This window comes from Maylandia zebra, linkage group LG7, assembly GCF_041146795.1.
Source record: "Maylandia zebra isolate NMK-2024a linkage group LG7, Mzebra_GT3a, whole genome shotgun sequence".
Lineage (NCBI taxonomy): Eukaryota > Metazoa > Chordata > Actinopteri > Cichliformes > Cichlidae > Maylandia > Maylandia zebra.
This window is the reverse complement of record NC_135173.1, coordinates 29,388,252-29,404,121: the sequence shown is the minus strand read 5'-3', so window position 1 is coordinate 29,404,121 and position 15,870 is coordinate 29,388,252. Positions and strand designations below refer to the sequence as shown.

At 42.7% G+C, this 15,870-nt stretch overlaps 1 protein-coding gene across 6 annotated transcripts in view; it reads right to left on the bottom strand.

Annotated features, from left to right (window-relative positions):
* Positions 1-15,870, bottom strand: part of apc (APC regulator of WNT signaling pathway) — a 30,459-nt gene that overhangs the window by 12,393 nt on the left and 2,196 nt on the right. The window contains exon 1 of one of the 6 annotated variants that reach the window (XM_023155671.2): positions 9,244-9,385. The exons of the other annotated variants lie outside the window; for them this stretch is intronic. The gene's annotated coding sequence lies outside the window, so the exon portion shown is untranslated. Of the gene's footprint in view, positions 1-9,243; positions 9,386-15,870 lie in introns of those variants that run through there. 6 annotated transcript variants of the gene reach the window in all.

Sequence of the window (15,870 nt, the reverse complement as noted above, 5' to 3'; positions counted from 1 at the left end):
AATCAGAGTGCATGTGGGCAAGGACAGGAGTGTTTACGTGTTTTCAAAGGCGGAGTTGAACTCAACAACAATACCTGAACTTAGATACTAATAAAGTTTTATTAAAGAGATGCCAGCAGCCAGTAATCAATAAGCTTACTGATCTGCAGCACAAAACATCTGCATAAACATGAGAACCACCACTCAAAAGCCCCACCCACACCTGAAGCCCCACCCATATGGGAACAGCTGGTCTGTTGAAGATAATAATGATGAAGTGCAGCAGTTACTGACACTTCTTGTGTCCCAGAGCAAACCTCTGTACAAAGACTACTATTAATGGACCCTGCAACATGTTACCATGGCAATGGTACAGAGACAGTGTGACCGCAGTATAAGCGTCACAGGAGATAATGTCACAAAAGATCAGAACCAACGTGTAAAATTAAAATGACGATAAATCATTGAGGAACTTTTCCTCGAAAGAAAAGTGAGACATGACAAAGTTGACAGACCTTATTCCTCCACGTTTCGAAGGACAGCGTGGAAGGCCAATGAGAGAACAACACTGTTTCCGCCAATCATGTGGCTGGAACAGAGTGGGCGATCAAAAATGAAATGAAACACTCGAGCGACAGCGTTACAGACCATGGTGTCCCAGCAAATGAGGGTGAAGACGACGACCTCTGAAGTAGCGTCATCCTTCAGAGCACGCTCAGTGCTCACTTCCTCCCATACTGCGTTTTAGAACACAAATATCTGCAGTGACATCATAAACAGCCTGCTTTATTGTTGTTTCCCATGATGCTGTGCAGCTGTTCATATGGTATTATTATTTTATTATCAACATTATTAACATTAACCCTGTGGAACTCCATAATTAACCTTAGTGTGAAGAGGACCACCACATGAACAAATTGGAGTCTATTAGATAGATATGATTCAAACCACTGCAGCACAGTACCTGTAATACCTACATCATGCTCTATTTGTTCTAATAGAATATTATGGTCGACAGTATCGAACGCTGCACTAAGGTCTAGCAGGACAAGCACAGAGACGAGTCCACTCTCAGAGGCCATAAGAAGATCATTTGTAACCTTCACTAAAGCTGTTTCTGTGCTGTCATGAGCTATGAAACCTGACTGAAACTATTCAAATAAACCATTCCTCTGCAGATGATCTGTTAGCTGTTTGACAACTACTCTTTCAAGGATTCTTGTTATGAAAGGAAGGTTGGAGATTGGCCTGTAATTAGCTAAGACAGCTGGGTCAACAGATGGCTCTTTAAATAACAGTTTAACTACTGCTGGCTTGAAGGCTTGTAGTACAGGACTGCAGTCTTGTAGGAATAAAGTCTAAAAGACATGTTGATGGTTTGATGATGGAGGTTGAAGGAGAAAGTAATTGCTGAAGTTAACTCAGAAAGATTCATTGGAGAAAAAGACTAAATCAGGGGTCGGCAACCCTAGGCACGCGTGCCACAGTTGGCACGCATGCGGGTTAACTGATGGCACGTTAACCTGGCCATCGGGCATACTGGGCATTTGCTCGGTGGCCCGGTGACTTCTTTTTTTTCTTCTTCTTTGTAACGGTATAAACAATGAAAGGTGGTGGATTGGCCAGATGCTGGTCGGTGTGTAAAAATAACTCAGTTGTTTGGTGATGGCTATGGCGGTGCTTCCTCAGATTTCGTTTAGGTAGAGTTTATTTTCGTTGTGCTGACTTTTTAGTCAGTTGCAATAACTCGTACTGCATGCTAGCTAGTAGGGATGTACGGATCGATACTGAAATATCGATTCCTCCGATACCAGTCATTTATGTTCTAGAATCGATTCTCACATTAAAATATCGATATTTTAGTAATTTAGGGTAAATTTGTAGTTTATCATTAACAAGAACACAGTGGAAAGAAACTATATCATTCGGATTGTCTACATTGGAAGGAACTACTTCCTCTTCCACCTTTCATAGTCATGTGCGAAATACGGCTGTATAAATGCCTCGCAGCCCCTTGGCGTGCGCACTCACAACAATGGCTGAACATAAATGGAGTCATGTGCGGACGTATTTTACATCCACAAACAGCCGAGACGTGGTTTGCGATACATGTGGCAAGAAAGTGAGGTGTTGTGGCAACACCACTAACCTTGTCAAACATCTCAGAGCAAATCATATCACAGAAAAAGACGATCGTATGTTGAGGTGAACTGAAGAGGAGGAGTGGACAGGGACAGGTGCTGCTAGGGCAAGACAAACGTCTCTCACGGAGTCCTTTAGTGCTGCAGGCGAGCAAGGTGTTCAAATAGCGCACAACTTCAGGTTTTTTATTTCTATATGATTAATTCTGCATTATTAAGTAAGAACAAGTAATCTGATGTCCTGTAATCATTATGACGCTGTAATTTGAGATACAATAAAAGATGCAATAAATAAAATACGTTTTTGTACAAAGTATCGTATCGGATTAGTATCATCGATACCACCCTGAATTTTACTTGGTATCGGATTGGAAAGGAAATCAGTGGTATTGCATATCACTACTAGCTAGCATGACGGAGTTTCTATACAGCTAGGTGGCTGCTTTGATGTTACTGATGTTGAACCGTCCCGTAAAAAGACGGAATCGTCCCGCATTCAGAGAAAATGTTACGCGTTTCGTGTTGAGCTGAAAAGGAACAGTTTGTCCCGTAATTCAGCTAGAATGGGGGTGAGACCGGACAGTGTGCGCACCGCGGATGACGTCAGTGCGCACACTGTGTCTGAGGAGGATGTGCGGAGGTGCTTCAGGAAGGTGAACGCACGCAAAGCTACTGGTCCGGACGGGATTCCCGGCCGCGTCCTCAAGTCATGCGCGGCTCAGCTGGCTGGAGTGTTCACACACATCTTCAACCTTTCCCTCTCTCTGTCTGTAGTCCCAGCCTGCTTCAAAATGGCCACCGTCGTCCCTGTACCCAAATCCTCCACCATCTCCTCATTGAACGACTGGCGACCTGTAGCCCTGACCCCCATCGTAAGCAAATGCTTCGAGAAGCTGGTCAGGGACTTCATCTGCTCTGCACTACCCGACTCACTGGACCCTCTACAGTTCGCATACCGCCACAACAGGTCCACTGATGATGCCATAGCCCTGACACTACACACTGCCCTCTCACACCTGGAGAAGAGAGACACGTATGTGAGAATGCTGTTTGTAGATTACAGCTCAGCATTCAATACCATCGTTCCCTCGAAGCTGGACAGGAAACTGCAGGATCTAGGACTGAGCAGCTCCCTCTGCAGCTGGATCCTTAGCTTCCTGTCTGACAGACGCCAAGTGGTCAGACTGGGCAGCATCACCTCATCCCCCGTCACACTGAACACTGGTGCTCCACAGGGGTGTGTACTGAGCCCTCTCCTGTACTCACTCTACACCTACGACTGCACAGCCACTAACAGCTCCAACATCATTGTGAAGTTTGCGGACGACACTACAGTGGTGGGTCTTATCACCAACGGTGATGAGACGGCTTACAGGGAGGAGGTCAGCGCCCTGACCCACTGGTGTCAAGACAACCATCTCACCCTCAACGTCGCAAAGACAAAGGAGTTGATAGTGGACTTCCGGAGGTGCAGAGAAGTACACACCCCCATCACCATCAGCGGCGCTGCTGTGGAGAGAGTGAGCAGCTTCCGGTTCCTTGGCGTACATCTGGCTGAGGATCTTACGTGGTCAGTACACACAAACAAAACAGTGAAGAAGGCCCAGCAGCGCCTCTTCTTTCTCAGGAGACTGAAAAGATTCGGCATGAGCCCCCGCATCCTCAGGACCTTCTATCACTGTGCCATTGAGAGCATCCTCACTGGATGCATCACCACCTGGTATGGCAACAGCACCGCCTACAACCGCAAAGCTCTCCAGCGAGTAGTGCGGTGCTCTGAACAGATAATTGGAGGTGAGCTTCCCTCCCTCCAAGACATCTACAGGAAGCGGTGCCTGAGGAAAGCGGGGAGGATCATCAAGGACTCCAGTCACCCCAGCCATAAACTGTTCAGACTGCTTCCATCAGGAAGGAGGTTCTGCAGCATCCGGTCCCGAACCAGCAGACTGAGAGACAGCTTCTTCCACCAGGCCATCAGACTGCTGAACACGTCATAGACACCTCAGCTTCACTACTGGAACTTCAACATTATGCACTCCATACTGTACAGTAATGCCACTGTTTTGCACATGTCTCACTCTGTATATTTTATTTTATTTATTTTATATATTCTATTCATTGTTTACTCTATTTAATTTGTAAAATATGTGTACACACACACACACAGAAAAATATTTAGTATACACATCCAGAAATGCATATACTATTATATATTGTACATATATTTATTAGTTTCAGATGTAGCCATTCTTGTATTTTGCTTGTTTACATTATTGTATTTTGCACAACTCTGTTGCTTGTGAAGCTCGCACACAAGAATTTCACTCACATGTGCTGTACCAATGTACCTGCACATGTGATGTGACAATAAAAGTGATTTGATTTGATTGGAAAAAGACACAAAGCTGGATTTATTCTGTCGTTACGTTGCACAGCTGCCTCTCATTCTCTCCCCTCCCTCTCCTGTTGCTACTTCAATCATGAAACGGTGTAAGTGTCACAGAAATGGCTTATGTATAAAGAAGTTTAATAGATGGTTCCAGCAGTTAAAATGTTCTTGCTCGTACGTTTCTGTGGTCAATATTGTAAGGGTGTGTTTATCTTGTCACAAAGAACCAGTTTTGTTACACCGCTATTATCGCGAGGTTTGGGCGTGATAGTATAGGCTGTGAGCCCACGTTTAATAATCACGCTAAGGAGTCCAGCGAGCTATCTGCAAAGGCCTGGTTAGTCTACCAGTGGTACAAGGTATTTGTCATTTGCCATAACTGTATTGTGATATTGTGAAAATTTGTAATGTATGGTGTTCTAATTATTTTATGTTTTAATTTAGAATGCACAAGACTGTAAAGCTATTCTTCTAGGACCTCCGAAGTGGCAGGCGGCCACGAGGTAATTTTTGTTGTTAAAGCACAAGTGTTACTTTTGATAGACTGAAGTGCTTAAAGCCTTTGTGTTTTATGTTTGTAGTTTTCACGGCGTTCAATAAATGTAGCGAAGCGCCCGTCTTGAAGAAGCCGTGCCTGTGTTGTCATTTCGGAGTTACAAACGGATCAATGATCAGCTGATCGTCTCTCTTGTTTGTTTATCGCCCACTTTGCGCCAGAAAGAGGAAACCAGCAGATGTCGCGCTAAACAACAGCAGCACGTTTAAGCTTGATCAGCTTTTGTTAGAATGTATTTAATATTACTTTCTAGTAGCTGATGTTTGCTGGAGACACAGCTGTAAAGCTGCTGGTCATGATATTGGTTTGGTTATCTGGTGAGAGGGAAACATGAAGATGAAACCAGGAGATGTCCTTACTGAATCATCAGAGCTGAACAGGTGACATGAATGAGTTGTAGGGAAGTTATGAACTGTTTCTGAGAGACAAATAACACCAGGATCCTTTATTTCTAAGTAGCTGACAGCTGGTAACTGTGCAGGGGCGGGTCTAGCAAAGTTTTGCCAGGGGGCCAGGTAGGGCATTAACAGGGAAAGGGGGGCACAAAGAAATACTTTCTCATTCTCATTTAAAATATCTAGCTTTTATTAAATAATTATCTGAAGCTTACAACCAAAGTTTTTATCTGACGTAAAATGTATAGAAATCATACATATAACATCGAAGCAGCTGGAATCCACAGCTGTGCGTGTTCATGGAGCTTGCATTTTCACCTGCTGGACATCACTAATTGACATATTAAACTGTCTTCAGAACATTGCATTTTGTTTGACCTAAGCATTAAATAAGACATAAGCTCTGTGTAAGGCCCACGTGGACGATAGATAATAAGAATTAACAGTGTTTTTTCAGTTTTTCAACTAGGGTGGACAAGGTTAAGCATCCTGCTTTAAAATGAATTAAAATGCTGTCTGGCTCCAGAGGTTGGAGTGGAAGACTGCTGCCACCCCCTACCCACCCAGGGTAATTTTAATTACTTTCCAGGCTAAATTCTAAATTAATGATTTAGAATTTCCTCTCCAGCTTACGAGTTATCTGCTTCAAGGTGCGCGTTTGAAGGTTAAACCAGGGCGACAAGTACTTCTGATTTAAGGCTCTCTTTTTCACTGGAGCTACAGTATCCATACATAGTGAGGAGGTAAAATTATTAACAAGATAACCAACCTCTGTTGGAGTAGCGTTCAGGTAGCTGCTCTGCTTTGTGTTGATACAAAGCATTGAAGATGATAACAGCGAGTGAATTACATTCTTAAGCTTAGTTACAGCACTTTCAGAAAGAAATCTACTTTGATGACATCTACTCCCCACTGCTGTGGAATCCATTATTGTAAAATTAAATGTAATTAGGAAATGATGAGACAAGAGAGGGTTTTCAGGAAACACTGTTAAATGTTTAGTTTCTATGCCATATGTCAGAACAAGACCTGAGCTGAGCAATGTTGTATTTTACTGCAGCACACAGCTCACCAATGACATTTTTGATCTGTAAGAGCACCTGATAATTTGGTCATGTGATTCTAAGTGTAACCCCCAGATCAGCTACAGTGGGGCAAAAAAGTATTTAGTCAGCCACCGATTATGCAAGTTCCCCCACCTAAAATGATGACAGAGGTCAGTAATTTGCACCAGAGGTACACTTCAACTGTGAGAGACAGAATGTGAAAAAAAAATCCATGAATCCACATGGTAGGATTTGTAAAGAATTTATTCGTAAATCAGGGTGGAAAATAAGTATTTGGTCACCTCAAACAAGGAAAATCTCTGGCTCTCACAGACCTGTAACGTCTTCTGTAAGAAGCTTTTCTGTCCCCCACTCGTTACCTGTATGAATGGCACCTGTTTGAACTCATCATCTGTATAAAAGACACCTGTCCACAGCCTCAAACAGTCAGACTCCAAACTCCGCCATGGCCAAGACCAAAGAGCTTTCGAAGGACACCAGGAAAAGTATTGTAGACCTGCACCAGACTGGGAAGAGTGAATCTACAATAGGCAAGCAGCTTGGTGTGAAAAAAATCAACTGTGGGAGCAATCATCAGAAAATGGAAGACATACAAGACCACTGATAATCTCCCTCGATCTGGGGCTCCACGCAAGATCTCATCCCGTGGGGTCAAAATGATCATGAGAACGGTGAGCAAAGATCCCAGAACCACACCGGGGGGACCTGGTGAATGACCTGCAGAGAGCTGGGACCAAAGTAACAAAGGTCACCATCAGTAACACACTACAACGGCAGGGAATCAAATCCCGCAGTGCCAGACGTGTTCCGCTGCTGAAGCCAGTGCATGTCCAGGCCCGTCTGAAGTTTGCCAGGGAGCACATGGATGATACAGCAGAGGATTGGGAGAATGTCATGTGGTCAGATGAAACCAAAGTAGAACTTTTTGGTATAAACTCAACTCGTCGTGTTTGGAGGAAGAAGAATACTGAGTTGCATCCCAAGAACACCATACCTACTGTGAAGCATGGGGGTGGAAACATCATGCTATGGGGCTGTTTTTCTGCCAAGGGGACAGGACGACTGATCCGTGTTAAGGACAGAATGAATGGGGCCATGTATCGTGAGATTTTGAGCCAAAACCTCCTTCCATCAGTGAGAACTTTGAAGATGAAACGAGGCTGGGTCTTCCAACATGACAATGATCCAAAACACACCGCCCGGGCAACAAAGGAGTGGCTCTGTAAGAAGCATTTGAAAGTCCTGGAGTGGCCTAGCCAGTCTCCAGACCTCAACCCCATAGAAAATCTGTGGCGGGAGTTGAAAGTCCGTGTTGCTCGGCGACAGCCCCAAAACATCACTGCTCTCGAGAAGATCTGCATGGAGGAATGGGCCAAAATACCAGCTACTGTGTGTGCAAACCTGGTGAAGACCTATAGTAAACGTTTGACCTCTGTTATTGCCAACAAAGGTTACGTTACAAAGTATTGAGTTGTATTTTTGTTATTGACCAAATACTTATTTTCCACCCTGATTTACGAATAAATTCTTTACAAATCCTACCATGTGGATTCATGGATTTTTTTTTCACATTCTGTCTCTCACAGTTGAAGTGTACCTCTGGTGCAAATTACTGACCTCTGTCATCATTTTGGTGGGGGAACTTGCACAATCGGTGGCTGACTAAATACTTTTTTGCCCCACTGTAAACATATGACATCACTTCCTGTTTAACCTTAAAATGAATTCGGCACAATGATGACATCACATCTGGAGGGTCAGCTGATCTTTCATGTCAATAATTGAAATTACAGAGAGCTTAGATTATTGATGATCTTCAGAGCTAAATATAGAAACATCTAAATTGTAATTAAAACGAGCTATTTGCCTGCCTGGTGACAGGACGGCCAATCAGCACAGGAGGTCCTAACGCAGTTACAATGAGGGAGGGCGGAGCCTCTCAGCTCCACCTGCACAAATAGTTTGACCTCTTACTGACCAATCACAGTGCTTTATCTACGCCACAACCACAGAATCAACAGATAACCTAACAGGGTGCCCTTAACTAGATGGGATATACATAATGAAACCTTTGCACACAAAAGGATTGGTGCCAGCTGAACCAGGAACCTTCCTGCTGTGAGGCGACACACTGACCTCTGCAGCACCAATCCATAAATATCTGATCACACTGATCAGGTTTGAACAATCAGAAGATCAAATTGAACTTGCTGCACCAACAAAGAATCCAGCAGTACTACATACAGTACTAAAATAACAGTACACCATATGATACTGGTAAAGTTATTGATCCAGGTGCTGATTATTGCCGTTGACACAGCAATCAATAACTAGGACAGACAACATCTCTTCTTTCCTGCACCAGCCAGACGCCATTTTCTCTCCCTCCTCTTTCCATCATCTCTGAACCTCCTCCTCTTCATCCCTCCATCATCACCCCCCACCCACCCCCTCAATCCTCTCAGTCTCTCAACGACCCCCCCCCCCCTTCCTCCTCCTCCTCCTCCTCCTCCTCGTCTGCAGCACAAACAGAGGATGAATTAAATCCTCTGGAGAACGACAACAGCACAATGAAAGGAACTCCCCCCCCAAACCTCCACCCTCCCTCCGCTCTCCCCCCTCCTACTTCCTCCCGTCCACCTCCTCTTCCTTGGCAGATACAAAGGAGGAAAAAGGATGGAGGGATAGAGGATAAAGACAGAAAATGGCAGCTCACCCCATCGCGTTCGCCTCCATCAGCCTGCCTCTCTCTCCGTCTGAGAGACAGAGTGCAGTCAGCTGGGCTCTCAGGCAGCCAATCACAGCCCAGAAACACACATAGGCAAAGAAGGGAGGGGCAGCCCCCACTGCTCCCAGCATGCTTTGCAGCAGGCTCTGCAGGCAGACTGACCGGGTTATTGAGACACACACACACACACACACACAAGTAAAAGGTGAACCTTTATTTTACTGATAAAAGCTCAAAGAACCATTTTTAGTGTTTTTAACCAACGCACACACAGACGTGGGTTCAGAGATCAAATGAGACGGTGAGCTCAACATCTGTGGGTTAAAGGATAACACAGTTTCTGCACTGTGAGGACATGTCAGAGAGTAAACATCACTGACTCTCCTCCGCCGTTTGCTCTTCATGTCATCAACACACAATGAGTGATGTCATTGGGTCACATCAGCTCCTCGTATCTCTTTCCTTTGTCACCTGGTCAATCTCGACAACATATTTTTGTGTTTTTGCCTCAAGTCAAACAAATTTGCTTCTTCCACCTTCAGCAGGTTTCTTGACTATTTTGCAGAGTACTTTTCGAGGTGGGAAGTAGAGCAGGGAGATATGACCAAAAATATTTATCACGATATACATTTGAAAATTTGCAATAACGATATAACTGACTATATAATTTCTGTGAGACAAAATACAACTCCACAACTTTACTAGCACAAAAAAACACCCATCCACTCATTTTACTTAAACAAGTAGCTGTTTTTATATGCATTAAAGCTATATAAAAATGTAACAGTGCAAATGCAAATTCCTTGCTGAAAGTTTAACCAAAATGCATTTCCAGTAGAAATGGGCTGACATATCCTGAGCCATAACCATGTATAATATCCACTGATGTTAAAAAGAGGTGCTTTGCAACATTCAACTGCAGTGTGCCAAATAAAAAAGTCAAATACGTATTTTTTGGACCATAAGCAGGGCTCTAGACTAACTTTTTGCCATGGGCGTACCGGTACACCTAACTTTAAAAAGTTAGGCGTACTGGCACAAAAGTTAGGCACACACAAATTTTATAATAATTTATATAATTTAATGTGTTTTTCTGGATACACTGTGCTTTTTCACCATTCAAAGATTGATGACACCGTGTCAGAGCACTGGCTATGAATTTCAGAAGGATCAGGCCTTAACATAACAGAAAAGTTAGCAATAGTTCTTTTCCTATTGCAGCTACATCCACTTCTGTCGTGCCTAGGCTGCTCACTAGGGCTGGGTATCATCACTGATTTCTATAATCCATTCGATTCCGGTTTTCAAAGTCCCGATTCGATTCAACTTAGCCTCAGACAGTCAGAAATATTATAATTCTGATCATTTATCAGTGACTTCATCAGAATTGTGAACATCACAGTAGGGCTGCCACAAACGATTATTTTGATAGTCGACTAGTCACCGATTATTTATGCGATTAGTCGACTAATCAGATCATCATCCACTGGACGTAAAACTACAGCTTATTGCACCAGCAGCATATGCTCTTATATAACTATCATTAGCTTACAGCTTTAAGCTTTTAAGGTGCTAACTAAAAATAAAGACAAGATGATAGTTTATTCAATTTTAATGAAATTTGCAGATTGTTTCGGTGAAGTTTAATAAACTCCTTGCTATCTAAAATATAACAGGACAACGGAGTATATTCTCCAGCATCTCACACTTCTGATAATCAGCTGTCTGCTTGACGTTTATTCAGCTGTGTAAAAACTATAACTTTAATCTCAGACAAACCGATTTACTCAGGAACAAATAAAATACTAAAAAAAATAAAAAATAAAAAAAAAAAGCCAAACAACAACATTTTTAAGTTCTCTAAGTGACTCATATATATTTAACCTGAGTAGCGAAAGACGGCGGTGGGTTTGAAAACAATTTGCCGGGAGTCCGGTGTTCTCACCGCGCTAGTGACCTAGCCCCCGGCTAGCTATCGAGCTAGTGGGTAACAGACGTCTCCGAAAACGTCGGAGCGCTTTTGAAAATATGCGGTGTCCTGATAAACTGAGCCGATATTTGAGGTTTACACAGCTACATTCTCGGCTGAAAATATGTTAAACGTTTATTTTGTGACCCAGAAAGAATAATAAGAGTAATATTAAAACTAACTAGCTGCCGCCATTGTTGGAAACTGAGCTGGGCCGCGCTATGAATTCTGGGACACAGCTGCTTCTTCTTCTTCTTCTTCGGGGTTTAACGGCAGCTGGCATCCTTGTACATGCAGTGCTGCCATCTTCTGTTTCAGTCCGTTATTACACTCTTAAATCCTGCTACTTATTCCTGCGTCTTTTGGGATCTTACAAAGCTTCAAACGACGCGTCGACTATTAAATCAGTCGTCGACGATTTTGATAGTCGACGTAATCGTGACTAGTCGACAAATCGTGGCAGCCCTACATCACAGCAGGTGCCTTTGTGTGAAAGTAACTGAGAATAAAACACAGAAAAACATGAAGGCCTGGTCTGGCTTTTTATAGCAGATAACCTTAAAAATATTCTACAATGTTCTGCATATAAAGTTTAAATTTTTTCAGTACTGAACAACAGAAAAAAAATAGGCTTTCTTGTCCGAGGTCATTTAAGTGAAAAAAAGAATAGAAAAAGACAGCAGCCACAGCGCTGTAAACAACGGTAGACTGGTGGGTAATAAGTGAATGAATAATACAGAAAACAGAGATTGGAGACGGGAAACTGTTCTTGAAGTATAGAGAGAGAGCTAGCTGTGCATGGAGTGTGATTTTAATAGTCGTGGAAGCAAAACAGCAAAATTCATGACGACATTGATCAAATGTGAAGCGCAGTTTGCTGCTTCTTTTGCTGCTGGCTCTGTGAATTTTGGTTGGAGAGACAAAACCTGCAGCTCAGAATCAGCACAAAAAGACGTAAACACAGCGCGGACCGGACACATCAGAACCGCTAAGCTCCGACAGCGTGTCCGTCTACGGGCCGTCGGGTGAGAAAGCCAAGAAAGACAAAGTTGATTCTGATGCGTCGGTCCGTTCTGTGTTTACGTCTTTGTGTGGAGACCGTGTACCTGCTCTCATCTGCTGTTTGGTTGTTGTTGAAATGGTTTTGTGAGCTTTAATCTGACGTTTCTGGCAAAACACAGTTATATTTAAAAGTCGATTCAGGATTTAATGAATTGATATCGCTTTATTCAAGCTACTCACCTCCCACTTCCACCTGCACTTTCAACTGGACCACAGCCAATCAGAGAGGTCCCGCCCCTTACTATCTGTGATTGGTTTAGTCCACGATAGGGGCATAATGTGTGTCTGTTGTTGACTGTCACTACCCGATCCATACCGGAAACCCGATCGGTACCCCGCATGCGCAAATCTTACGTCACTTCCTCTCTTTGCCAACATTGCGACATTCAATATATTTGAATGATACCGTTAGCGCCCAGTTAGCTCCTAGCATTTCTCAACAGCTCTGCCTCCTTTTCGACTGCCTGGGACATTTAAACAATGGATAATCCGTATACAAAGAAATTCATGCTTTTCTCCTCAACAGAGAGTGTCCCCCGATTGAGCAACAGCGCCATAAAATAAGAAGAACGGCGCCTAATTACAGAGTTAATAATGCAGACTTTGTAATATCTCACGTGTAGATTCATCAGCCAGATGAAGTGTTTACTGACAATTGACAGTGATAGCGCACATCATCATCACTATTCCAACAATCCTCTCCTCACAGACAAGCATAAACACACTCGACTATCGCTAAATCAGATTTAACACACGTTTGTAATGACGATAATTCAGTTTATAATAGGGTTTATTCGCTCGGTCAGCAGGTGGCGGTATCCTCGTACACTGGGGAGTAAACTGCCATTAAACGAGCAGAAGAAGAAGAAAACATCTGCACATGCGCGGTACGGATCGGGTAGACCCGATTTGTACGGTCAGACTTTACACATGCGCAGTAAGGATCGGAGAGTCCTGATCCGTAACTTTCTTTTTATTTTTCGTTTTTGTCTACATTGTACTGAAATGCTTCATTATTGCAAACATTTTAAGATATACTTGTTATTCTTAACATCTTAACAGATACTCTGACCCATAACTATCGTAAAACGCTACGACCGGAAGTAGAAACCTTTCGCGCATGCGGGGTACCGATCGGGTTTCCGGTACGGATCGGGTAGTGACATTGACCACAGGGAAGGTTGCAGATTTTTTTTTTTTTTGCTACCCGAACAGTTGGTCGCACAGGTGCAACCAAAAAATTTTTTTAGTCGCACCACTGAAAAATTTGCTCATATTTGCGACCAAATTGGTCGCACTCTAGAGCCCCGATAAGGTGCATGGGGTTATAAGGCACATTAAGCAAAACAAAGCAGTCAGATAAATCAAACTTTATTCAACTCATTCTTCTTGCTTCCTCCACTTCTGTACCATTGATTCATTAATGTTGAATTCTCTGGCAGCTGCTCTATTCCCATGTTGTTGCAGTATATTAATGACTAACCTCGTATTGTGGATGGATTATCTCAGTTGTTCTCCTGACTGAAGTTTGGTCCATTTACAGCATCCTGCCATGCGATTGCATTTGGAACCTTCACGTTAACTTTTATCGAGTGGGAAAGTGTTAGCGTTCATCCTTGAGCTTCACAGTTTATGTTATGCTAACACAGCTGTGTCGCTAGCCTCGTTATATACCAGCTAGCCCAACTTCAGTAACCCTACAAACGTCACTGCTGTTTAGTTTCCTGTCTTCATTTATGTTAGAAATGATAGCAGAGCTGTACATTTGAATTTTTTCAGAAATCTCTCAGTCAGAACATGCTATACCATGTTTAGGTAACTAGCGAAACTAGCGAGCTAGCTTCCGCCAACTTCTAACTCCGTTAAATGTAATGAATTCTATTTTCATGGATGCCTGGATGTTAAACTTCATAGTTACACCTGGTAAAGCAGCAATGCTGATCATTTCATTAAAGATAAAAGTATTTAGACAGTTTTAAACTCTCAGGGATGTTCGTTTGACTTCGGGACTTTATTAAAGGACAGAGTTTAGGACCCAGATTACTCCCAGATTTACAAGCACCTTAGTCTGACAAATACGGCAATAACGACGGCCCGCTTGCATGTTCTACAAAAAAAAAAGTGCTTTGTTGTGTATCTGTTGGACAAACACCAAACCAGTTTAGCTGCACCATTTTTACAAAACAATTCTGGCTCATCCGTTTCACTCAACAATCTACTTTCCCCATTCACATTTTCCGTTACCGTGCATTCTCCGTGCTTTTTCGGCGCTGCGCATGCGCATTTTACCCATACTCTGTCGCGATATGTCATTTTCTTATTGTTGAACGGTATAATATGGCCCAGCCCTAATTGACACTAGACAAAATACTTTACAACTCCACAACTTTATTAGTGCAAAAAAACCCAAAAAAACATCAATGTATTTTCACTTAAACAAGCAGTTGTTTTTTTATGTGCATTAAAGTTATATAAAAATTTAACAGTGCAAAAGCAAATTCCTTGCTGACAGTTTAACCAAAAGGCATTTCCAGTGGAAATTGGCCAACATATCCTCAGCATAACCATGTATAATATCTACAAAACTTAAAAAGAGGTTATACACACACAATACGGTAATATTATGTTGAAGCACAGTACATATCACTCCACGAGGCTCCTGCCTACGATAACCGTAATGCTCCGACAATCCATCAAGCGGTGCGTGTTTGTAGCTTAGCAAAGTCGTACTAAAACATTTGACAGATTTTCGAGCGCCGTGTACCACATAAAATAGTTTCGAGGTCAGTAAACACAACCAGAATTCATACATAAGGCACACGGGATTATAAGGGGCACTGTCGATTTTCAGAAAAATCACAGGATTGATTTTAAGTGTGCCGTATTTTCCAAAAAACACTATAATAACGACGGCCCGCAAGCATCCTCTACCAAAAATAGTGCTTTGTTGTGTATTCGACGGACGAAAGCTAAACCAGTTCCACACCACTGACGTTGCAGCATTTTTACAAACCAATTCTGGTTCATCCGTTTCATTCAACGATCCGCTTTCGCCCTTCTCGTTCTTTGCCGCCGGCATGCTTTTTCCGTCATGTGCGTATGAAATCAAAGGTATTGCGCATGCGCGTTTTACCCATATTCTTTCGCGATATTTCATTTTCTTATCGTTGCCCAACATTATACCAGTATTACCGTGAATGGTATGATATGGCCCAGCCCTAGTGGGAATCATCGGACACCCAATAATATATGATTGAGTGTCCAATGATATTGCGATTTTTAACTCTTTGTGACATGCTGAGTATTGCAATAACCTATATTATAATTTCTCACCTTTTTCAATTGCAAATTATGTCCTCAAAGTTAGTCCAGCACAGCAACACCCACTGAGACCTGACATAAATGTTGCCATAAGACACAGCCAGTCTGCTATTGGCATACAGTCTGTTTGTGATAATACAGTTAACTGTGATAAATCAGTGAAAAATCACATGTTGTTGTCTACATAGACACAAATTCACATTTTGCTATTACATTTGCACTCAGCAGCTTTCCTGTTCTTTAGAAATATACCTGAATACAAC